This window comes from Ochotona princeps, chromosome 31, assembly GCF_030435755.1.
Source record: "Ochotona princeps isolate mOchPri1 chromosome 31, mOchPri1.hap1, whole genome shotgun sequence".
In the NCBI taxonomy this organism is placed as follows: domain Eukaryota; kingdom Metazoa; phylum Chordata; class Mammalia; order Lagomorpha; family Ochotonidae; genus Ochotona; species Ochotona princeps.
In genome coordinates, this window is record NC_080862.1 from 5,295,751 (window position 1) to 5,321,368 (window position 25,618).

Below are 25,618 nucleotides of genomic sequence, written 5' to 3' on the forward strand. Positions count from 1 at the left end.
CTCCTTTGCTCTCTCTCTCTCTCTCTGTGTCTCTCTTGCCCTCTCCTTATTTGGTCTTGACCTCTGTTCTTTTCACACTGTGCCAAGCATTGTACTGTTTTTTGATCCTTATACCATAAACCACACGATAAGAAAACTCTTCATTTTTCTTTTTCTGTTTCATTTTCCTTTTCTTGCTCATTTACTAAAGGGTTCTGTCATCATTTTTATTGCATGGTCCCATATGTGATGAAATTCAGATGAATGAATGATGACACATTTTAAGTTGGAGAACTGGTTACAATACTATCTCTTGTCATGTTATTTCATAGACGCACACACACATGTCTTTTTCTTTTCCTCAATTTTCCTGGGCTGCCTTTTGCTATGTGTAACCTCTTTCCTTCTTACAGTATTTCTGACCCCTTTGAACAACCATATTCATTGCAGAACTGTTCACAAAGAGCTGAGAAGTGGGAACAATGCAAACATCCAATGTCAGTATGTGCAGTGGAATGTGATTCAGCCTCTGTAAGGATGGAAATTCTGCTATATGCTACACCATGGATGAAATTTCAAGTCACCTTGCTGAGTGGAATAAGTCATAAAGATACAAATACTGTAGGATTCCAATTACAGTTAAAAAATAGTCAAATTCATAGAAACAAAGTAGGATAGGAAGTGGGAAGGTGAAGGAAGTTGTCTAACCTGTGTAGAGTTTCAGAATTGCAAGATGGAAAAGTTCTGGGTATCTGTTTCACAAACTATGTGAATAAACTTATCACCACTGAATCAAATACTACCAAATGAGTATGATGGTAAATTTCATGTTCCTACATTTATTACAATAACCATTTTGAAGGAAAAAAATCTGTATCTGATTCTTGGTACATATCAATTCTCATATGAACCCAGTAATTGAGAAGTTTAGTTAAGATAGCTGACAAATTGCCCTCTGATTAACATACAGCCTTTGCTTTAAGTATGAGTTTTCTTTCCTTTGTCTCCCACAGTGCTTTGGTTATGTCTTCATTATTCATTGCCTTTATAATTCTCCATTTGTGTCTGCCTGGAAGGTTTTGAATGTGCTTCATTTAATTTTCTATCCCAGAATTATGGGCACGTAACAGGTACTCAATAAATATCTGGATGACATTTAAGTAATTAAAATTACTTTGAGTGGTAAGTGCAAAAGTTGGAAGAACACACAGGATTGGTACCTTTAGAGCACCTGGGTTCCGGTTCCATTTCTGTGATTCTCAAATACACTCACACGCAGACACATTGATTTGTCATGAGAGAAAAGTTCACATTAGCCATCCTCCAAGCTCCATCCAAGCTCAGATTCTATTCCTGTACACCAATGACTCCTATAAAACATCATTCTAACGCAAACTCATGACTCAGTAACAAATTTGAATATTTCACTTCAGAAGCTAAGCCTTAAATACTAGGATTTTTTTTTTGCACCAATAATAAAAGCTTAGATAGACAAGAAAACAAGATTCAAGGGAGACATTATCATAGACCTTCACCACACTGCATAAGTTTCAGGGTGTGGAGGAAGGGAGTTTGGGTCATCATCTTCTCCACTCTTAAGAAAAAAAACAGTGACATTGCATTCTCTAATACTACTCAGTGAGTTCTTAAAAAATATATTTCCTGTTTCCTACTTTTTGAAGACAAGATTGCTTTTGGGATAATTGGAAAGAAAAGACTCTGTTGCTGTGAAAATATCCTTTCTTTAATATTTCTTGTATCTTAAGACACACAGACAGAAATAGTATAAGGTTGGGCCCAGCACAGTGGCCTAGCAGCTAAAGTCCTCACCTTGAACACGCCGAGATCCCATGTGGGTGCCAGTTCTAATCCTGGTAGCTCCACTTCCCATCCAGCTCCCTGCTTGTGGCCTGGGAAAGCAGTCGCAGATGGCCCAAAGCCTTGGGACCCTGGAGGAAGTTCCTGGCTCCTGGTTTTGGATCAGCTGTTGCGGTCACTTGGGGGGTGAATCAGTAGATGGAAGTGGATGGAAGATCTTCCTCTTTGTCTCTCCTCCTGTCTGCATATTTGACTTTGCAATGAGAATAAATAAATCTTAAAAAAAAAAATACTGCAAGGTTGAGTTTGCCGAGGCAGTGAGTTTTATTATTATATAAGAAAATTGTGTTAGTCACATTTTTAAAAGTATTTCTAGGACTTTATGACATTTTCTGGAAAGAGTTAAATCCTTTCTCTTAATCTAACAACCAAGTCGCATATGCAGATGTATGAAGATATTTCTGGTCCTTTGAATCTCTGGGGTGTTTGAAAGTATCTAAAATCTCGCATATTAGCATGTATCCAAAAAGTTAGACTGTAATACTATTTAGCTGCTCTATTTTTCCATTATGGGTCTGTCAGCAGGAATATGTTGCCCTATAGTACATGACAAGTGAAAACGCTGGTAACATTGTTTTTCATAGACAGAAAAAATACCAAAGAAGCAATTTCTTAGCTAAAATGTCACCTGTTAGATGTATAGGGCTCACTGTATTTTGTTGCCCTGGTAACGGATGGTGTAAAATGACTCCTTTGCACTGCTCCATCGGAGTGATTGCATCCTGGCTTCCCATCATTTTACAAGAGGCTGTTTTCATTCTCCCTTCCTGACCATATTAAGTGCAAAGAGATTGAATTACTGTGCTGTACCCTCTCCATCCGATGTGGATTTAAGAGTTGATATTGATGTACTGAGAACTGTGTGCTACTCCAAGAAAAAAAAAAGCTACAAATTATAATGAATTTGACTTTTATGTATCGACCATTCAAGAGTTGAAGTAGAGTTTCTGCACCCACGGGATAGACATGCCCTGATCAGCATTTTTCACTTGAACGAATCCAATTGATAAAGCAATATACTCAGTGTCACTTCGCTTGATCTCCAGGTTTAACAATAGTCATGCTAAAAGTAGATACATTACTCCATAAATTTTACTCATAAAAAAATGTGCTAGCCATAGCTTTCTACAGCTGCACTCCTTCCAACTTTTAACTGAGCAGGGCAAAAAGAAGGTCCATTCCAAAATTTTGCTGAGACCGTGCAAGTGCTAGCCGTGTGAATTCAGGTACGGAGCCATGGGAACCAGAGCCAGGTACCACTTCCCTTCCTTGCTCACAATCACTGAATCAGAAAGTGCTTCCTGTGAAAACCAGCTTCCTGCTCTCACAGAAATGGAAAATTTCTTTCCCAGTGGTATGCCACATTATAATTATCAAACTGTTTGATTATGTTGCGACAAATGACTCAGTGCCTCAGAAACCATTTGGTTAAAAATTTCATTTACCTCTCATTTGAAATAAGAGTTATTTTCTCAAAGGAAGAGCTTTCCTTTATAAACTTTGGATAATTTGATTTTTTGACCATTGCTACATAATATTTGCTATACCATGACATTTTTTTTTCCTTTGAACTTTGGCTTTTACATGTAGGAAGTAAATGAGAGACTAAGATGAAAAAGTAAGGATTGGAGATAACATTTCAGAACAGGAATTTTTATAACGCATGCATTCCTTCCTGATCTGGGGGAAAGTAGGGCGTGAGTGAGAGAGCATTTGGATAATTTATTTTATTTAAATATGGAAGAAAAGAAATACCTCTAGTTAACAGCATTCCCCAAATGATAACTCCATTTCAAAAATTTTTGTAGGACTGTTTTGAATTCCTATTGCTTGGTCATATTTGGAGAGACAACTCATTCTGCCTGCTCTGCTAGCTTGGAAAACTGTGTGTGTTGGGACTTTCTTAATTGACTTCAACCATGATGATAAATGACCATTCTCCTTCAAAGGGGAAACTTCGCAAACATTTAAATAGCTGACTAATGACCTTCTTCTTGTTTGATTATTCTTAGTATGTGTACAACAGGAAGCTTGCATCAGTTTGCTCTCCTGGCTTTCTCTTTGTTTTCAATCTTCTCTGTGAATTTGATGTCTATGTCTCCCTGTCCGTCTGTCTCTCATTCTCCCTTTCTTTGTCCTCCCCTATCTCTCTCTCTGTATCTCTCTCCATCTGATCCTTCTCTATTGTCCTCTACTTTCTCTTACACCGATCTCTTAAATTGCCTGTATCCCAGCTACTCACTGGTATAAGGTATCCTGGTCCTAAATAATCTTTGTCTAAAACGCAGCTGTACTTTCAAATCTGTTTTCACTGGTTTCCCCTCGACACAGCAGTTATTTGCTCTCCAGCTCTGTTAAATTTCTGCCACATCATGAATATGCTAAATAGTGAATGTCAAAGTGTGGCTCCTGAGCCAGAAGCTGCAGCAGGATTAATTTGTTATTAGTCAGAAATGCCAGTTCTCAGACATACTTGAGACTGGTAGGATCAGAAACTAGAAATGATAATCTTATCCCAAAGTTACCACGTTATTCCTACCCTTTACTGTGGATTCTATTTTACCTGCCGTGTCAGAGAAAATATGAGGTTTTTGGTTTTGGTTTGGGTTTTGGTAAGTTTAAGGGTTTTTAGTTGCATCCATTTTATTGCAGAAGACAGGATTTCATTCTTTTCCGTGGCTTAGTAATATTCCATGGTGTATCTATACCACGCTTTATTTATCCAGTCATCAGCTGATGGTTGTTGTGGTTGATTCCGTGTTTTAGCTCTTGTGAGTTGTAGCTCACGAATAACATGGCCTCACAAATAACTCTCTTCTATGTAGATTTCATTGTCTTGTTGTTTTTTTTACTCTCTACTTGTTGAACGTTGTGATTGGTGGTAAATGAATCCTGTGCAAATCATTCTGAAGACAGCAAAGGGTGGAAAGAGTTCTGAGGGCAAGCAGGGTAACAGGAAATGTGGTTGTCTTCCTGCAGCTATACCTGTGGAGTGCGTAACATATGCTTGCTTTATATCAATTAAAAAAAGAAATCAGAATGATGACAGCCAGGCGTATGTGTTCTAGCAAGGCCTGAAGGTGATTCTGCTGCCTTCTGATGTTTGACGACCACCGATCTGCAACACAGAACCCTTTGTGCTGTGCTCTGGGTGCAAATGCTGGCTGCTGTCAAGTCCTAACTTCCTAGCCTCTCTTGATGAATATCCTTGTCCTGCTTTCTGATAGCAAGTCGACACTTAGCTGATTCAACTCACTGATCTGAGGCAGTGGTAAAGCCAGCCCACAATGGTTTTCATCACTGGACTCATGTGACCATTTACTTCTCCAACAAATAACACCTGGGCAGTAGGTCCTGTCTCCGTGAATTTATTTTTGGAGAAGTCCAAGTCAGGGGAAGGATGCAACCACAGCCTGTACATAGCTGCCACACTGCCTGAAGCCTGCTTGGTTCTAACAGAAATGCTCCAGAGGATGTGAATTGTCAGCTCATGAGCTAAAGGCTACAGACCTTCCCTCTTAACCTGTTGGGGATCCCAGGAACAGGCAAACGCTGCCCAGCTTCTTGCTGTGTGCTCTATAAAAAATACCTCTTTTCGTTGGCCACAAAAATGTCAGTGATTGGGTTTCTGCCTGTTGAGTATAGCCCTAGTTTGGGGTTTGCTGTATGCCACCTGGGATTCTGCGTGTTTTCAACTGAGCTATTCTAATGATGACACCTTTATCACTGTCAAGTGACAAGGGGTTTTGAAGGCCTGTATGGGCCCTCCAAGAGTTGATTGGTTCTTATCTTAGAATCTTACAGACCTTGATAGGAAGAACATCTTGAAGTATTTCTAAGTGAGCCTAACCAAGCCACAAGAACAAAAGGAAAACAAACCTCTTTCCAGGATAGAATTCTGCCCCTTGCTTGTCACTAATTCTAACAGTTCCACAGGAACTGTTGAATTCTGCAACCTCTGTTTTCTCATTTGCAAATGGAAATAAAACGGTTTATATCCTCGGGATCATGTCAAGGGATCAGATAGCAACTGAAGGCATACTTTTTGAATTATAAAGAACTGCACAAGTATAGGAAGATACTATGAATAATATCTTTCTTAATCTTCCATGATAGCTTTAATTAGTAAGGATTTAGATAATGAAGGGCTGCTGACATCACATATCTTTTTTCTACTCTGAATGTTCCTGGAGAAATCAGAAATTTTTAGTAAAAAAAAAAAAAAAGATTGTTTTTGCTTTTGCTTCATGGGCTGTAGGCTCCTTGCATAAATAGCCTGGCACACAATACCACCTGCTTGGAAGATGGCATGAAAGAGCTGCTTTCATTTTGTGCTCAATCACAGAACCAGTCCCTCACCCATATTTTAAGAAAGATAAGAGAGCTGCCAAGCATAAGTGCCTTGTAAATATATTTCCTTTGCAGGATTACAGGACATGGAGAAACTGACAACCGTAGACAGTCCTTTCTGGAATGTCTCATAGCTTCCTGGGCTGGGGGTAATCGAGTAAGAAGTTTGGAGTGACTATGAGCCCAAGATCAAAGAATGCTACACATGAAGACAGGAACTCAGCTCCTCCAGCCCTCTGCCTCCTCCTGAGCTCACACACCAGCGACTGACACAGTTAGAGAAGCGCTGTCCAACAGGAAATAATGCCAGCTACACGTGGCATTTCAATGTTTCTCCTATCCTCCATTAAGACATACTTACAGACAGATGGATGAATTTTAAGAATATGTTTTATTTAACCCAGTATATCTGAAAGAGTAAGCGTTCAGCCTGTAATCAGAGTCAGCATTTTGCATTCTCTTTTTCATCCGTAAGCTTTGAAATCCAGGGTCTGTTTCCTACCAGTAGTGTAACTCTGTTTGCACCAGCTACACTCAAGCACTCGGCAGTCATGTGCAGTTAGGGTGACTCCTGTATTAGAGAGACAATGCAGACTTAGGGAATGGTATTTTTTTAAATATTTATTCATTTTCACAGGAAAGACAGATATACAGAGAGGAGGAGAGACAGTGAGGAAGGTCCTCCGTCCCCTGATTCATTTCACAAGTGGCCACAATGGCCGGAATTGTGCCAATCCAAAGTTAGGGTCTAGGAACTTCCTATGGGCCTCCCATGAAGACGCAGATCCCCAAGGTTTTGGGCCATCCTCAACTACTTCCCAGGCCACAAACAGGGAGCTGAACAGGAAGTGGGGCTGCCAGGATTAGAACCGGTGCCCATATGAGATCCTGGCTCGTGCAAGATGAAGACTCCAGCCACCAGGCTATCGCGCTGAGCCCAAGGAATGGTATTTCTTTTAAAATACAGGTTTAAACACAAATAGCCTCAAAAAGAAGTTGAGACCTCTTTGAGCAACATTTGCAGCCACTTCTACCATTTGCGTGTGTTTTCCCTTCATCCCCTGTTCCAATATGTACACTCACATGCCTTGTGTACACATGTGCACACACACACACACACACACACACACACACATGCACACTGATATTCACTGTGTTTCCATGAAGCATGATCCCCTTGCCCAGTGTGTCTTCTCTCACCTTTCTGATGCTGCTATTTCTGTCTGGGCAGAGTTAGGCCTTCTCTGTATCTTCCAATCAGTAAATAGCAGGAGATGATATACAGCCTGGGTTATTGAATGTGCTGTGCCTTACCAGAGAGTGCACCTGCTGCTCTCTGTAAAAGCAGGTTGAGGGTGGCTTTTGCTTACCATTTCTCCAATCCTGTTGAGACAGAAAAGGGAAGAGGGAGAGAAGGAGGGAGAGAATTAGAAAGACAGGGAGAGGGGGTGAGGAAGCAAGCAGAAAAGTGTTTCAAAGACACCCTTAGGCTTTATTATCTCTGAGCTTTAGAAGAGCAGAAGGCCCAGCTGAGATGAGCAGCCACGGTCCTTCAGCTCAAGAGTGGAAGGAAAATTCATGCTTTAAGAAAAAAATGAAATTCTGTAAGGAAAGCATGACAGAAGTAAAAGCCAAAGTAAACCAAGCAGCTTAAAACCACTCACAACATGATGAATCTTAAAAATCATGTGATATGACGTATGTGTTAGTTTTCCTAGGAAATATTTTATAATACATATGCTACCTGGATGATACTTTGATTTTGCCTTTGGGAAAAGCTTGCTCTCTATCAGTGGGATTTCTTTGGGGAATGATGGAAGCCATCTTACATCCCCCATTACTCACCTTCGCTTTTCGCCCTAATCCCCTGCCCAGTCCCTCAGCCTCGTGACCCCTGCTGATCCCAGCTGCTGCCTCTTGTTCTTAACTGGGGGATTTCTTTTTTAACTCTCCAAAAGCAGGTGACAACATCAAAGACACCTTGGTGCAGAACCTCTGGTGCCAACTGCTGTGAAAATGTTGACAGTTCTAAGAGAGCCCAGGACCTAATTCATGGACTGTTTCTGAATTTTAAACCAGACTGACTTACCTTGCTTTCAAGCAAGAGATCTGAGTATTTTACAGTGACCTGTTCAAAGAGGAAAACATTCAGCTTAAAAGGCCTCTTTTGTCTCAATTTTTTTCTATTTTCATGAATATTGCACTTTTAGAAACTTCAACAAATTTTGAAACCAGGTGTCTGTAAACCAAAAGTATGTTCAGTTCCTCTGCAGTTTGCAACATGTGCTTAATGTAGTTGCACATGTATGTGCATGCCTGCATAAACACATACATGCCCCAAACATACAATACCAGTTAACACCCAAAGGAAAGGGATCAAACCTTTGCATCCCTGAACTATGTCCATAAATTGTGCAATGTGCTATTACTGCCATTTTTCAGAGAAGCAGAAAAATAAAATTAAGCAAAAATATTCATTTCAGAATAAAAGTAGCAATGTAAAAAAAAAAGTCTAGAAACGAATCTTCTCTCAAAGTATTACAAATCAAACAAAAACACATGAGAAAGAATAAAGCAACTTTTGCAAGAAAGAGAGGGAGGTAGACGGGGGTAGGAAGTAGCTGTGGGTGCCATTCCTACCACTACAGAATCTGCACTGCAAATTGCTGTGCTTTACGGAGAAGTGGCAATCAGCACCGATTGAAATATCCCTGAATGCAGTTATAATGACATTCCTCCTCTCCCTCTTGTGTCTGGCGTGATAGACCATCATCAGAAATGTGCACCATCATACAGGGCACAGTTTCTAAAGGCGGGAAGACCCTTGCCTAGGATCCCACAGCCAGGAGCCTTTGGGGCATGCGTGAAACATGCGCACAGAACTAACATGATGAGCATTTCACCTGTGAAATAACACAGGCTCCCCCGCGTCCAAGGGCTTCCTGGTTTGTTAAATATTATGATATTACCTTTTTGAAAATCTAAATAATTTTGAGCAAGGGGTTGTGTATTTCATCCTGGGCTGATCCTCACAGATTATAGCGGCAGTTATACATGCACAAAATGCAGCTAAAGTGTGCAGCGTTGAAAGATCTTTCCTCCACAGCTTCTGTAGCTAGGTAATCGGTAGCGGAGAAAAATTAAAACAGTCAATAGAGCATTTCCACATTATAAGAGGCTATCCTTAGGTCCTGTCACTGACTGGTTACCAGAAAATCTATGATGATTGTCAAAATGTGATGTGTAGTTCTGACCCCCGCTTTGCCTCAAAAATCCACCTCGGCTGTTCTTATTCTGTTGATTGCGATGACTTACATAGTACTCATATCACATCACATCAAACACAACTTGATATGACAAGACGTCACACGACCTGGTAGAAAGAAAACTGGAGGAATCCATCCTTTTGTTTAAAATGCCAGAGAGGAAAGGAGACAAACCCAGGAGAGCAGAGGTAATCATAATAAAATAATGCTGCTAAATTATAAATGATGATTTGTACTTTTCTGACCTCTTTTATTTCTGGTTGTTGGATACTACAGACTCAATCTGTCCCAGATTTTTTTTTTTTTGCCGGACCTCAATACAACATGCTTTGATATGACTATGTATAACAGTGTCATGGGTAAGGTCTTTCTCACTGAGTGGCAAGACAAATGAAATAGCACACAACATTTTCCAAAATGTATTAAGAAGATTATTGTCTGAGACTAAAGCATGCTGATGACCACCAGAAGGTTCCTTGTCAGTTTGTGAACAGAAAAAGATTATGTTGAATTCATTCTAAGGAAGGTCTGCCAGTGGCTCTCAGTGAGGAACAGGTGATGTGGCATGATCAGATGATCACAGATCACAAGTGTTCCACACACCTCACATCTATGCATGGCCACATAAAGGGAAAGGGAAACAGGATGATCTTTGTGCCAAGAGGGGAGGATTTCCAAGCTGCAAGTGGGAGAACTATCCATTACCAACATCAACAGGCTCAGGATTCATAGAAATCTATCAGAAAGGAGAAGATTTTGGTAAACTGTGGATTTCAAGGGTGGGTCCATCCTCTTGGTAGGGTTGGATGACTCTGTCCTGTAGGCCAAGCAAATTGACCAATGGGAAGATGCTGAGAGGCATTCACAGAGCTCAGGATTTACACATGGGGCTCCAGGATGCTAAAGTATGAATACAGTCTGTACTTTCTGAAAGTTCATATTTAAATTCAGTTCCCATTGTGAGGTCTACCTTTAGGCCATGGACCCTCTGCAGGTAATGGGAGTGGATTCTGTCCTGGTAATTTCTGAAGAAGAAAGGGAAAAGACATGGTCACACACATGTTCCCTGTCCCCTGCTTTGTGGTGTCTGTACTTCCCTGGGATGCTGCCTGCCAGCAGGTGCTCTCGGCACAGGAGGCTCTACATCACTGCAGCAGAGTCATGAGCCACAAGGAACCTCTTCTCTTAATAATCGATCTCGTCTGTGGTGCTTATAGCAGCGCAAGGCACACTGAGTCACAGAATATTCTAGATTGGGGCACTTCACTGGTGCTGCTTAGGGAAGAGGAGTGGAGTCAGTTCAACGCCTGTGTATCACTAGGCCTGAGACCTTTCTGCTAGCAAAGCTGAACTCATAGTCTAGGCTTGGTGGGTGCAACAGAAGTTTTAGAACCTAAATGCCTGGTTTCCAATCTCAGTTTTACCTTTCCTAAAGTCAAACGAATACAACTTTGAATGAGTGATTTAATTGTGACTCAGTTTCATTGTATATAAATAAATAACATCGATTTGTTTTATCATCATATGTAAATAAAAAAGGAATGCCGATAATAAAATTTGCGATGTTGTTGTTAGTATTCAGTAGAAACAAATGAATATTTGATGCTAGAATAATGCTCACCATATATTAAGCAATTAGTTAATAAAAGTGTTTAATAGACTTTTGTTATTTCCATCTGAAACATTCAGCTTTGATATTTACCTCACAAGATCAAAGGGATAAGTCCATGGTCAACATTCCTGCTTTCAGTGAGAGTTTTATTTGAGAGACAGAGACAGAAAATGCTCCACTCACTGGTTCATTTCCCCAAATGCCACTCAAGATTGGGACTCAGCCAGGCTGATTCTGAGAAGTGAAGAACTTACCTGGTCTCCCACATGGTGTGGGAGCGATGAGAAAGACGGAGTGAATGAGGTACTTGGGACATCGTTTGCTGCCTCTCAGGATGTGAGCTGGCTGGAATCAGGGGTGAAGCTGAAACTCAAACCAGGCGCTTTGATAAAGACCATGGTTCCTTCAAGGGCATCTTAACTGCTAAACCAAATACTTGCCCCTACCTTCTTATTTTTATACTGCAGGGTTTAGTGAATCTCTTTTCCTTGCCAACGTTTCCTCTTTAAATATATTTCTTAGGGCTCATGACTTTGAGAAACAGGGCATCTTTCAAGCCTTGGAGGCCAGCAAGTCTGAAATTAGACAGGTGAACTAAGGTGGCAAAATGAAGAACAGCCTGGTAGATGGTGCATTGAGCGCAAAATCTCGAACAGGTAACAGTTAATAATCTGCTGTTATTACAATCAGGTTCATTCTACTTATTATTAAAATATAAGTGGTAATTTTCTTCTGGCTTCCACATATCATATGTTTAAAAGCTCTTCCTTTTGTTTGAACACACATGCACTCACACGCACAGATCTCTAAATTCATGAAGTCAAATAAATCAACTCAGCTTTTTGTCAATTGAAAAAGTCATGAAAGAGAAAGAAACGGAACTCTAAACTCATAAACTCTGAGAAATTACTTTCTTTATGTGGCCAATGGCTTAAGGTCTAACAGGATAACAGAAGTTAGAGGTCACCAGATATTCTTGACAAGGTTGCTGGAAGAATATTAAATGTCGTGTTTCTGGCTTCTCGCAAGTGTGGGGGAAAACCACCTTAATGTACTCGAAGTTGGCCTTAACTTTCAACATGGTATTTCACATCTTGAATTTGATTGGCTCTATGGCTGTCCTACGAAATTAGGAAAGTGAGACTGCTTTAACACTTTTTGTAAGAATTTTAAAAAGTGAACACTCTCTCCCTGTCACCGGCAATTAAATATAGAGGCAATTAGGGAAGAGTAGAATGGCCACTTGACATTGGAGTGAAATAGTCCTATTTTCTCAGCATGAGTCTTTGAAAAACGTAACTGGCTCTGCCTCTTCTCTTTATCTAAATATTAGAATGCTCTAAGAGTTGTATTAAGGACAAGAAATAACACCTGTTATGCTTAACACAAACTGTATCTATAAAATACACCTGACATGTGACTAACTGTGGTAGACACTCGGTAAACACTACCTCGTGATTTCTACCTCCGTAACTTTGCTGTTATTTTATTATCTTTGTCTTTGTTGTTGCCACCATAGTTTTTTGCTCATACTGGACACTTGACACAATGGCACCTAATATAATTACTGCTGTCAAGGACTAGTAGTCTAAGGCAAGATCAGTACAGTAAGCATATGCAGTATATTAGCAGTACCAGTCTTTATCTGAAGTGTTTCCATTAGGAAAGAAGGGAGGAGGAAGCCATGGGCCAGCCTAGAATGTGCGCCTCACTTTAGCTAAGTGCTAATGCACTGACATTGGCAGCAGAAGTGGTAGACCTGCCAACCTTGTGGGGTTTCTAAAAGGGAGAATTGGCATAAGGGGATTCAGATGGAGACAGGGATGCAAATAACCTTACAGCAAGCATTGTAACTACTCCTGGGCACTTGGTTTATTTATAGTTCAAAGCCAGTCTGAAAGGCAATAAGAAAATGACTTAATGGCACCTCCGAATCCTAACGCAGAGCTTGCTTGCTTTTTCACCGGGAGAGAGCTCTCTCAGTCTAATAGTGGAGCCAGGGCAGCAAAGCACCATTGGGGAGCAAGCCCTCACTGGGAAACTGTCCCCATGAACAGCTTCCTGAGGGCCTTGCTCTGCTTTCCTGTTCTTCTCTTTCTCTTGTGAACCCTCTTACGTCTGAGCACTTCGGAGTAGATCCTGGGAGCACCACTTGTGATGGTCAAAAGATAGGGTGAGGGAAGAGTAAAGAAGGCAGTCAATCAAACAGGCCTGGGAGTAATTGATCAAAGGTCTTCATGTACATGCAGTGGGATCACTCCGAGAATAAACTGGGGTTCTGCGCCTCAGTGAGAAAAACATCATCAGAAGGATCAAATGTCCAGACCACCATGTTGGTTTCATTGTCCCACTGCCAGTTCCTCTTCCAAGACTTTTCTTCCCTGCGGTCTGCTATCTGTTTGAACAGAGGTTGAAACAGAACTGGAGCTCTTACCAGCTGCCTCTGACAGGCTAAGCGGCTCAGATAAGACCTCCCCCGCTTCTTGCCTGTGCGGTCTCCAAAGCTCTTTCTCCAGCCCTAAAAAGAATCCTGTGCTTGTCATCTTCACAGCACTCTTTGTCTTAATCATATCCAAAGCAGAACCATGTTAAAATTTGTAAAGATTAATGAAGTAATATTAAATGAGGTCACCCACTCACTCAACCAAGGGAAGAATCTGTCTTAATGCCAACTTTGACATACACCTGTTTTACTAGTTTCCATCTGTTTCTCTGAGTTGTTCGGTAGTCAGCCACTCAGAGTCAACTTGTGTGGTTGTATCTCTGTATCCCAAGATGACCCCAACAGTTTAGCAGGAAATACTATCTGTGGTAGAAGTGATTTCATCTTGACAGCAGCAAAATTGGGCTGGCTCAGGCCCTTGCAGCTCTGGAAGATATTGACTTGGCCTCTCCTAAACTGATAGACTAAAGAATAAGACTGTTACCAAGCTCTATTCTAGATCATTTATCTAGCTTTTCCTTGTAGCTATGAAATGTCACATTCTACGCATGAAAGTGGTGGCGCCTGAATCCTTGGATAAATCTGGAGTGTAACTGTTAAGGCAGTAAAATTTTTAGTTTGCTCCTTTTCACTCATCCATTGCTTCTCCTTTTTCATCATCTCTCAATTCTGCCAAGTTAAAACGAATCGAACCATCACAGAAAATTGTGGGACCTTGAATGCCAGTCTGTAACATGTAGAACTCTGAGTCTCCTTTGGAATGCAGAAATGATGACTTTGCAATGTGGCGAAGTGGGTTAGGCTACCATCTGCAAGATGGGCTTCCCACATCAGAGTGTTGGTTCCACTCTCTGTCACTCCACTTCTGGTTCCCTACTAATGCATCTGGAAAGGCCACGGATAACAGACCATGCACCTGGACCCCTGTCACCCTCCTTAGAGATGTGGAAGGAGTTTCCAGCACCTGGCATCAGCCTGATGCAGCTCAGATAATTTCTGCCATTTGGGATTGAAACCACTGGATATGAGTTATCTCTGTCTATCTCCATTTCTCCTGTTCTGTCACTCTGCTTTTCAAATGAATCAGTATTTTAAAATAATACACCAAAGGAATGGATTCATTTAGTTTGATCTAATCAAATAACTTCTGGCTTGAATTTTTCCAAATTTCTTTTTCTGGATGAATTTTTCATCCTCTAATGGATTAGTGTAATACCAAACACGTTTCACTTAGTGCAGAATTTAGGGAAACACAGAGATCAGAGACCAACACAACAGCCTTCTCCAGCCCCTTAAAAGCTTGCCAAAAAAAGGGGGACACTATGATATTACCCATATCTTTGTGAATGAGAATAAAATTGTCATGACTCAAGTGCAGGACACTGGAAATGTGGACGATGACGCCGTTGAGTTAATTATCAAGATACTGTTAGGCCAGAAAGTCTGTGTCTTTTTCTATAGCAATGAGGGACACAATAGCAATTTTATCACCTAGTCCTAACATGATTACTTTTGAGTTTTTGCTTGTCCTTGTTTCTTTCAGGAATTTTAAATTTTTGTTTGTGGGTTTTGTCACTTCTGATTTGGGGAGATTCTTTCAGTTTAGTTTTTTTCCATGAAGTGTGGTGGGTACACTCGGTTGAGATGAATTTTATAAGAGAAAAGTCAGTTATTAGCCATGAAAAATAAAGGTCAGAGGTGGTTAACAGTTAAACCGAGACTTTAAAATTAGGATGAGAAGGGCATTTGAAAGATATTTAGAACATAAAACTGACATAACTTATAATGCTTTGGTATTTGCACCAGAGACCAGGAATAGCTGAGGATTCCTGAGGTTTCCACCCTAGTCTAAAAATCTGTAGAGTGTAGAGAAATCTCCGAAAGCTGGCAGATACAAACGAGTTGGCAACATTTCAGGTAGATAACAGAAGAATCATTCATGGTGAGCCCAGCCTGTGTGTCTTACTGCAAGACCCCGGGAAGGTACATGAAGAGATCAGCTATCAATTTGCGATCTTCTATGAGGAAATAAGATCCTGCCTTGTATCAATGGCTTTGTTAAGATTAGATTGTCCAGAACAAGTTAACTGACTTCTGTACAGGAGAAAAAGACCAGGGTAATAAGTGAAGGCAAGATTTGGTAATCTACCTGGACTGCTGGACTGCTGCTATAATCTGGTCTAAGTTACATGGGGACAAAAGATTAAAGGAAAAAAGAAACATCCCACTGTCATGTCATCAATCTTGTTAGTATTTTTCCTATGGATCATAAGGAGAATAACTAGTATTTGCTTCTTCAATGGAAAAGGATTGCTGATGTAAGAGCGTGTCGAAGAATTCCTGGAAAAAGGAATGAAAAGGGAGGTTTATTTTGGTGCAAAACGTTTTGAAATCCATGTGTGGTTTCCTCATAATATTTTGTTTCTGATATTCTCTGTAGCTCCCATGTATAACATCAAGTTGAAAATAATCAGAGAGAAATATGTTCCCTCCCAATATAGTAGAAATTGAAAAAGACTTTTCTCTCTATGTGGGATAATGCCATGCATCTCTATGAGGGATCCTTCTCGAGAGGGATCTAGAAGTCAGTAAATAGTAAAAGGAATCTCACAACTTCAGTTGACTTAATTCCACAGAAAAATTCTAAGCCTTTCTTTCTACTACTCCTATTGTTTCATGTAAAACTTACAAATAGGCTTAAAATATTTAAAATAAATGGATTTGACTTAATTGCTACTAATTGTGACTCTATAAATAGGTTGATGAATATATAAAAGTGGCTTAAGGAACAAATTCTGCATGTTCTCCATTCATGCAAGAATTAGTACAAGATTATAGACAGGCAATAAAAGTTGGATCCTGGGCCCAGTGCGAGAGCATAGCAGTTAAAGTGCTTGCTGTGAACGTGCCGGCATCCCATATGGGCACCGGTTCTAATCCTGGCAGCCCCACTTCCCATCCAGCTCCCTGCTTTTGGCCTGGTAATGCAGTCAAGGAAAGCCCAAAGCCTTGGGACCCTGCACCTGTGTGGGAAACCCAGAAGAAGCTCCTGGTTCCTGGCTTTGGATTGGCTCAGCTCCAGTCATTACAGCCACTCGGGGAGTGAATCATTAGACGGAAAATCTTCCTCTCTCTCTCTCTCTCCTCCTCTCTGTATATCTGCCTTTGCAATAAAAATAAACAGATCTTTAAAACAAAGTTGGGTCCTGTATTTAGAGTATTTTCAGAATGTTTCAAAGGAAGTAAGCATGCCTGTGAATCCAGAAAGTACCACTTGAAACAGCTCAATGTGCATCATCAGAGTAAGTGAACTGAGTCCTATCCATGAGCCAAATCTTAGGCATGGCCTAGTATAAATCTTAGAAGAACCCTGTGTAGATGGACCCGGCGTGGTGGCCTAGCAGTTAAAGTCCTCGCCTTGCATGTGCTGGGATCCCATATAGGCTCTGGTTCTAATCCCGGCAGCACCACTTCCCATTCAGCTCCCTGCTTGTGGCCTGGGAAAGCAGTGGAGGACAGCCCAAAGCATTGGGACCCTACATCCACAGGGGAGACCAGGAAGAGGTTCCAGGCTCTTGGCTTCAGATTGGTTCAGCTGTAGCTGCTGGGGCCACTTGGGGAGTGAATCATTGGATGGAAGATCTTCCTCTCTGTCTCTCCTCTCTGTAATCTGACATTGCAATAAAAATAAATCTTTAAAAAAAAAAAGAATCCTGCATAGAGACATGGTCATCCAACCATAAAAGAACTTGAGCTCAGAAGGGCTAAGCCACTTACACAGTGTCACACAGTTCAAAAATAAGGATGCCAGTATTTGACACAAGGTTGGTTAGAATCACAATCTGTGTTCTTTTCATGACAACACACTAGAAAGCTGGTCCTTTGAGTTAATGCTTACCTTAGCCTTCATGAAATGTGATACTTTAAAAAAATGTTTGCTTATTTATTGGAAGGAAGAATTATAGGGAAATGGGAAACACACACACACACACACACACACACACACACCTTCCTCCGTCTGCTGGCTCACTCCCCAGATGGCCGCAGCTGCTCCATGACAATATCCAGTATCTTCTTCTGGATCTCCCAAATGGGTGGCAGGGGCCAAAATACTTGAGTCCTCTTCTGCTTTCCCCAGGCCATTAGCAGGGTGCTGGGTTGGATGTGGCGCAGCCAGGACACAAGCTGGTAACCATATGGGATGCCAGCATCACATTCAACAGCTTAACAAGCTATGCCACATGTAGACCCTGGAAAATTTGAAATTTTTTATGTTGACCAATGACTTATACTTTGGCGTGTATAATTTTCAAAACACCCTCAAAGAACTTGGAGAAGAAGGGCTGAGTATGAAGAAGATAAGAGCTGAAGAAAAGAAAGAGCATTGTTGCATCTTCAAGTGGAGGATAAGTTGTAACTAAGGAACCTGAGAACAGCGAAAACAAACAGCTGGAAGGTGTTTCTTAGTGAAGCACAAAGAGGTGCCCAGCCTAGAGGACAGAATTATAGGAGTGAGTATTTACTTTGAAGTAATACAGAAAAACTTGAGAGGTCTCCATCCCCAACACAGACGTGCATACACGCACAACACATGTACATGCACACACACGAATCATAACCGAATTAAACTGAGACTTACAATTGACAAAAAAAAGCCCTCAGAAATCGTATATTGATATTGTCTCACTTTAAAAATAAAGAAATTGTGACACAGCGTGGTTAATTTCTAGATGGAAAGTCTACAGCTTGCTAACGGTTTACTAGAACTTCTGACTTTGTGGGACAGGTCACCATTTGCAAGTTTTTAAATTTGAGTTCACACTTGTTGCAAGCAACGGATTTCATCAAAGTACTTTCTCTGGGATCTTCTAGTTCTTTTGGTCCCTAAGTTTGTGAACTTGAAATACAAGAGAAAGCTAGAAACATATACTCTTGTAGAGGATTTTTCCATTCAGTCCCCCCTTCTCCTTGGCAACATCATACTAACTTCATTTGCATATTGCCCCCTGCCCATTTCTGGAGATAATCCTCTTGAGGATAGTAGATATTTTTGCCTGAGAGGATATGGCCCGGTCTGGACAAATGAGATATAGGAAAGTCTTCACTGGGGATTTCTGGAAAAGATGTTTCCATACATGCTTAGAGAACTGCAAGAAGAAGATAGCGTGAATTTGAGGAGTGAATTAAACAATTTGGTGCGAAAAAGGCAAAGTCGCTGAAGTGAAGCAGGAAGTAGAAGGTCTGATAGTAGCAGAAATCTCAGCATGAAGTTGTGCCAAAGACACATGATCCTGAACCACTGGGTCACACTTTACAGCCTAAGTATGAATGAATGAATGAATGACATACCCTGTCGCAGCATTAACACATGAGGAAGATCTAACTATGCTTTGGTTCGGTGAAAATTGAGCCATAGCAATGCTGAGCAGCTGATCTTAACTGTGGGTTCTCAAGTTGGAGTAACTAACAAGTAAACTTCGGAGCTTCCATCTGGATTCTGCCTACTGTCTGAAAATCAGATGAGACATTCTGAGATGCAAAGTTTAACAGTTTCAGGGGAAAACAAGGAAACAAGGAACAAGGAAAAAATATGTTTCTACTTACACTAATGTTTACCAAAATTTAACATTTCCCTGCGATAGGAAGTTAAGCAGGAAATCGGCATTGGGCCTGGTGGTACCAATTTGAGTCCTGGCAGCGCCCTCCCAATGCAGCTCCATGTTATTGACATGGAAAAGCAACGGAGGATGGCCCAAGTTTTTGGGCTCTGAACCCATGAGGGAGATCTAGAAGAAACTCCGGGCTCCTGGCTTCAGAACGGCCTGGCTCTGGCATTATCACCATGTGTGGAGTGTACAAGGGAAAGAAAAAAATTACCTGACTCTGATTCTCCTCTCTCATTGTAATTTTGCTGTTCGAATAATAAGCAAATCTTCTAAAAAAATGAAATAAAAAATAAACCAAACTGGTATTGAGCACTTTATGTCCTCAACAAAAATCAAACATTTTTTTCACCACATTGTAGGAGTGGCAGGTATCTGAAAACATCACTAACGCTCATTGCTGCTTTGAAAGTAGGCTAATTACTGGCCTGCTGCCAGATGTTGTGATTAATGTGTCAGAGAAACATGGATATTACCATATCTCAAATTACACAAATACGTTTTGATAACGATAATAGATTTTCAGTGCAAGTCCATATTTTATTTTGTGCATTTAACCACTAGTGCTAGGAAGAGAACTAGGGCTCTGAAGAGAGTAGAAGGTGGGGACTTGGCACATGAAAGTGTAGAACCGTGGTGGGTTTTTGGTGTGGGGGTTAAGATACCAGTTAGTGTGCCTGTATTGGACGTTAGAGTGCCTGGGTTCAGTCCTGGCTCTGGCATCTGACCCCAACTCCCTGCTAATGCGTACCTTCTCAGACAGCACTGACTGGGTCTCTGTCACTCACCTGGGAAACCTGGATTCAATTCCTGACCCCTGACTATGTTGGCCTTAGGTCAGCTCTAGCCATCTGGAATATTTGGGAAGGAACCTATAGGTTGGAGCACTCTCTCTTTCCCCATCCTCTTCAAATAAAGAAATACATTTTAGAAATAAAAAGAAAGCAAGAAAGAGAGAAAGGAAGAAAGAGAAAGTAAGAAAAAAAATGAATGAATGCATGAGTGAAAGACTTAAGTGTGAATCATTAATCTAGGAGTAGCCTTGGGGTCTTTCCTCCACCCCTCACTCACAGCTTCCAGGAGAGTTAATGATCTGAATCGTGAGAGTTCCATGTACAGAAGCTGCACAAATGTCTTACCCTAGCCCTTCCCCTTCCATCTTGTCAGACCTATCTGTGTGCAGAATTGATATGCTGCTCCCTGCCATGCAGTCAGGGATCAACAGTAGGCCAGCTCTGCTGCTCCTTGCTAGTGAGTAACTTGGTTTCAGTCAGAGCTGAATTGTCAGAAAACCACATCTGATTCCACATCTCCAATTCAGCTTTGACCACTCACAAAGCTAATATTTTTATCTCCATCTGTGTCTTCCACATCAGGTTCTTAATGTGTTCCAAACCCAGGCAGTTCAAGAACGCACCATTTATTGTCCCTTTAAAACTTCATCACACTGTAACTCTATCTTGATCTCTTTTTTCCCCCTCTGTAAATATACTAGCGCAAAGGACACAATATAGGAAAAACGGGCTGCCCCATCTCTACTTAGATTTCTTAACTATTCCTGAAGAGGCATTGGTACCAGACGCCAGATAAAAGCTGGAAGTGATGTACTTCCTTCTTGGTCCTAAAATCAGGGCTATAAATTAGTTGGGCCATTGCCTTTTAAAAGAGGAAGAAAATATGAGGTGTGATAGTCAAGGTCACTGTTGTGCATCCAGTGAATTTTGTAAACCAGCTGTAAGGACTCCTCCTTGGCCACTAGGCATGCTGCTGCCTAACACAGCTCTGTGCAGATACTGGATGATTGTTTTGATCTTTGTGTCAGACTTTTTCTCTAAGCAGCTCCTTCCTCTCTGCTTGTTAGAAAAAAAAATGTATATATAAAATTAACCTTTATATGAACTGAAAGAGCAATCAGGATTACAACAGTTAGTTAGGAAATATGCAAAGATGTAAAGGCAACTGCAGTGGTGCCTCTGGAATTTCTAGACTGGCCCCTAACCCAGTTACACTAAATATCTACTTATGACAAACATACTATGAAGATGATGATGATTTTCTCTACAGTGATTACATGATGCAATGAGCTGGAATTGCCATGATCCATTTTAGAGATGAACACTTGAAGAAGTCAGTTGTTTTTCCGAGGTCACTGAAGGTGATGGGGCTTCCATTTAAAGCCAGGTTTAGGCACCAGAAAGTCAAACTCTTCGTTACTATCACAGATGTCATTTTCTTTTCACCTCGCTTTAGCATGATTTCCCAGAAGCTTTACTGTGCCTACGTTTCAAAACCTGTGAAAATTTAGGATGTTCAGTTCCCTGTGTCTTTGGATGATATCTAACTTTAAACTTGGCAATGACCATGTTCATGAGCTCTGTTATTACCCTACATATGTGGATGAACCACCTGATGCTTAGGGCAAGGGAGTCATTTCCTTGAGGTCAAGTTACATGGCTAATATTGCACCAGAAGTAGCATTTGAATCCCAGTCTTACCTAAGCCAACATTTTATAAAATCCGGTAAGTAACTGGGTTTGTTGACAAGGATTCTTTATCCACAGCATCTCAGCCCAGTCTCTCCTGTAGAAGGATCCAGTTCACACAGCCTCAGTACACCGGGTGGTCAAGGTTGCTCAGATTCCCAGTACACCTGCGTTTCCAACGTGAATATACATTCTGTCTTCAAGTTCTAGTGAATTCTTCTGTCTTCTACTTCAAACACCTCTATTCTGAAATACAATGATAGCATAAAGCCCTTCTGGGATTTTGAATGGCTGGTCTAACAGAATTGTCATCTCTCTCTGTTCTGGTGACGAGCTGGCTAGAAGGACAGAGCAGCTTCAACGTTTGTCAGCTCATTAGCGGGACTCTTCAAGATATGTTTCCACTCTTGGTGGCCAGTCATACTGAGTGTTAACACAAAGTGACTGGCCCTGTGGGATAGGAAAACTTCACTCCTTCGTTTTTTTTGTTTTTTTGTTTTTTTTTTTTAAAGTAATTGCAAGAAGAGCTTGGGAAAGGCGAAATTGGTCTTGCCAAGCATAAAATCACCATTGTTCTTCTTGTTACTTAAGGGTAACAACTACTGTTTTGAGCAACAGTTGTTTGGGGCCGTTCCTTGCTGGGAGGTAGCAGGCACAATCTTTAATTGTGCTAAGTAGTGTGAAGGGGAAACCAGCTTTAAGGCTAGTGTGGTAATGAGCATTATCTGAACAGAGGAGAGGAGGTTAGGAGAATAATCTTTCATGCTTTTCTGTTGTTGATCAGCTAAAAATAAACCTTCATTAAGGAGAGTTTCAAATGAATTATATTCTTCCGTTTCTCTCACAATTAATTTTTGTGTAGCCCAATTGCAATTTGCAATTCATAAGCTTTTTCCTGGAGCAAGATGGTGTGAGTTGGTTGGGGAACAGCAGAGGGCAGTGCTGAGCTGAAACTGGCGCCGGGACCTTGCTTCTGGCTATAAAACCGTGCTTGTTATTAAATGAAATCTTAAGGCTAACTTAGCCACAGAGGAAATTAAACTGCTAATTATGTGTGTATAAACCACTAAAAATGGATCCAGTGTGGCTCAGGATCTCAGAAACACCCACCTCTTCTCTTCAGATTTAAAATATGTAATTATGCCTGGAAATAGTACATATTAGCAATTTTATACAATTCTTTGGAAAATCTTGTAGCACTATCTGTTTGCATAGCCTGCCTCTTTACCAGCAAATAAACAAATGGTTGGTGGCTTTAGTTTTTAGTTTGGTTCTCTCTTTCTCTCTCTTTCATTCTCATCAGTGTCAGAGTGCTCTATGTTCAGCTCAGGCCGAACAGAGTTCTCACAGATTGCAATAAGATCATCATTGTTATTTTTATAGCACTTTTTCAAAAAGCAGGTATCTGGGGAGTCAGAAATCCCAAAGATCTAGAAGGGAGCAGATTTGGATTTAGAAGGAAAGGAAGGAGGCTGCCGTGAGAATGCATATGTGTTTAGCAAGGTGATGGCGCCTTGAGCTTCGTCTCAGACTTGGAAACAGACACACACCAGACAGAACACACAAGTCAAGGATCAGCCGCGACCATCTCAGGCCCTCTGCCTCACGTCCTGCAGCCCGACAGCTTCTCACAAAATGATCAGATAAGCAGAGGGGAGAGAAATCTGCTTTCACTGGTCCTTAAAAACCGACAGTGAATGTCTAAGATCCTGTGAATCGTTTGGAGAATTTGCATGGCTCTGTGCCTTCCATTTGCAAATTGTTTTCATTTCTATCCAGAGTGACTCCCAGGCTTCATCACCTGGGAGCTTGTGAGAAATGCAAAATCCCCAGTGTCTGCACTTGAACCAGTGTGTGCAGGTGCCTGCAGTGGACACTACTGTTTGAGCAGCTCTGTCCTGGGGTCTGGTTCTGTCCTGGAGTCTCTGTTCCTATCACCGATGGTTTTCCTTTTCCTGCAAGGGGCACTTCTACTGAATTTAGTGGAGAGGCGGTTTAAAAAGCCTAGAACATTAAACTCTTATTTAGAATCAATTAAAAGGAGGCTCTATAGTTGTCCTCATTTTTCTCCTCTGCAACAAATAAATCCTTTCAGAATCTGTAATGGGTGCTTTTCTCCTCCTCCTCCCCACCCCCGGCTGGTTCTAGCTGGCTGTAAAACCTTGGCCCCTCAAGAGCTGGAGAGAAAGCTGGCATTTGCATATTTCTTTTCAGCTTCTCTGGTCCTGCTGAGCTTGGTGAATGTTGTAGATTCACCACCTCTCGCACTGGCTTGGCTCTCAAGTTCCTTTGGAGCTTTTTATGGGTTGCATGAAAGGGTGATAATGAACTATTTTACTAACCCATCAAGAGCTTTTTTTGCCCCTTCCCGGAGCAAGCAGGACCGAATGGTTAGGTCAGCCAATCAGTTTAATGAGGCTCTCTGGCCCGGCAAAAGGGATCATCTACATCCAATACTTCCCACCTTGCTAATTTTAACTAGTGCCCTCTGGAGAGTACAGGAGACAGGGGAAGCCCCTGTGGCCTGCGCAAGCCTGCTGCTAAGGCAAGGCAGGTGATACCTTTTAAGCTTGTTAATGTCTTATCCTGCTGGGCTCTGCCACAGAGGAAGAATAACTACAACCCTTCTCAACCCAGAATTGCAAAGAAATGCCATAGTCCAAGAAAGGAGAGCCCGGAGTTCCGGGCGGGCCAGCAGGCTGCAATAGCCCATCCCTTTCTTCTGTGTCTATGGCGCTGACTGCCTTGATTAAATTGCTTCCTGCATTGTCTTTCTGCCTCTGGCCCAGTAATCATCAGAGGATCTAAACTGCCAAGATTCGAGAGCTCTGCTCTGAGATATTCAGGCTGCAGATTAGGGAGGCTTCCTTCTTCCCCACAAATGCAATCTGCAGGGCGAGTTTCTGGGCGCTCCTCAAGCTTGCCAACTCCCGTTGCTCTAGCAATAACAGGAAACTCCTGAGGCCAGCCGACCTGGAAGCACAGGACAGGCCCTCCTGTTGACCTCCTGTCCCACCTCTAGTGAAAAGGACGGCCTCGCTGACCACAGGCTCCGCACTCCTGCCTTTTCCCTTCAGAAGCCGCTGCTGGACCCTGTCTGCTTGTGGGCCATGACGCCGGCTGCTTGCCAGTTCTCCCTGAACTTCACAGTGGGAATAAATTGTCAACAGCGGTGAAGAAAACATGTCTGACCCAGGAACAAAGTGTTGATTCACAAGCATTTGAAGAATTGGGTTGGCAGAGCTTCTAATCAAACCTTTAACCATGTTCTTCTGCGGGGGTATGAACCCCTTCCGATCTCCCACTCCGCCCTAACCACGGACCACCGCGGGACCACCGCCTAAATTGACTACACACACATTCAGCTTGAGGAAGCTACAGAAGGGAACAGCGCCCTTTTTCCTATACATAACAAAGGGAGGGATGTGAGGAGTGACTCAAATATTGACCCCAAAGATTGACAAAACCCCTCCATTTTGGACCTGTTTGGAATATCTGCTCCCATAGGGTCTCGTCCTCCTTCCCGCGGCCTCTGTCTGCAAACTTTGCACGTTTTAGTTTCACACTTGGCTGTTCCACCAATCTGCTGTAACCTCAGGACTCTGTTCCCAGTCCCTCCGCCTGGTCCTCACCCACCACCGCACCTACCAGTCCCTTACAGCCACGACAGTCCTATCCGTGGCCCCGTCTGCCAGTTCCTCCCTGCACTGTGGTACCTGCCACTGGCCATGAAGCCACATTCCTGCGTGTTTGCCGCTCTTTCTTGCCCTCTCTCTTTCTCTCTCTGCCTCTGCTCCCATCCCTGCAGCAACCTTCCTTGCTGGCTTAAAACCTCCTGCATGACTCACTGTGTCTGGTCCTTCAGGTTTGTGCCAGCAAACTGAAAAAAAGAGCTAACGTGGAAAAGAGCTAAGAAATAATGGGGGTATATATATTTTTTGCTT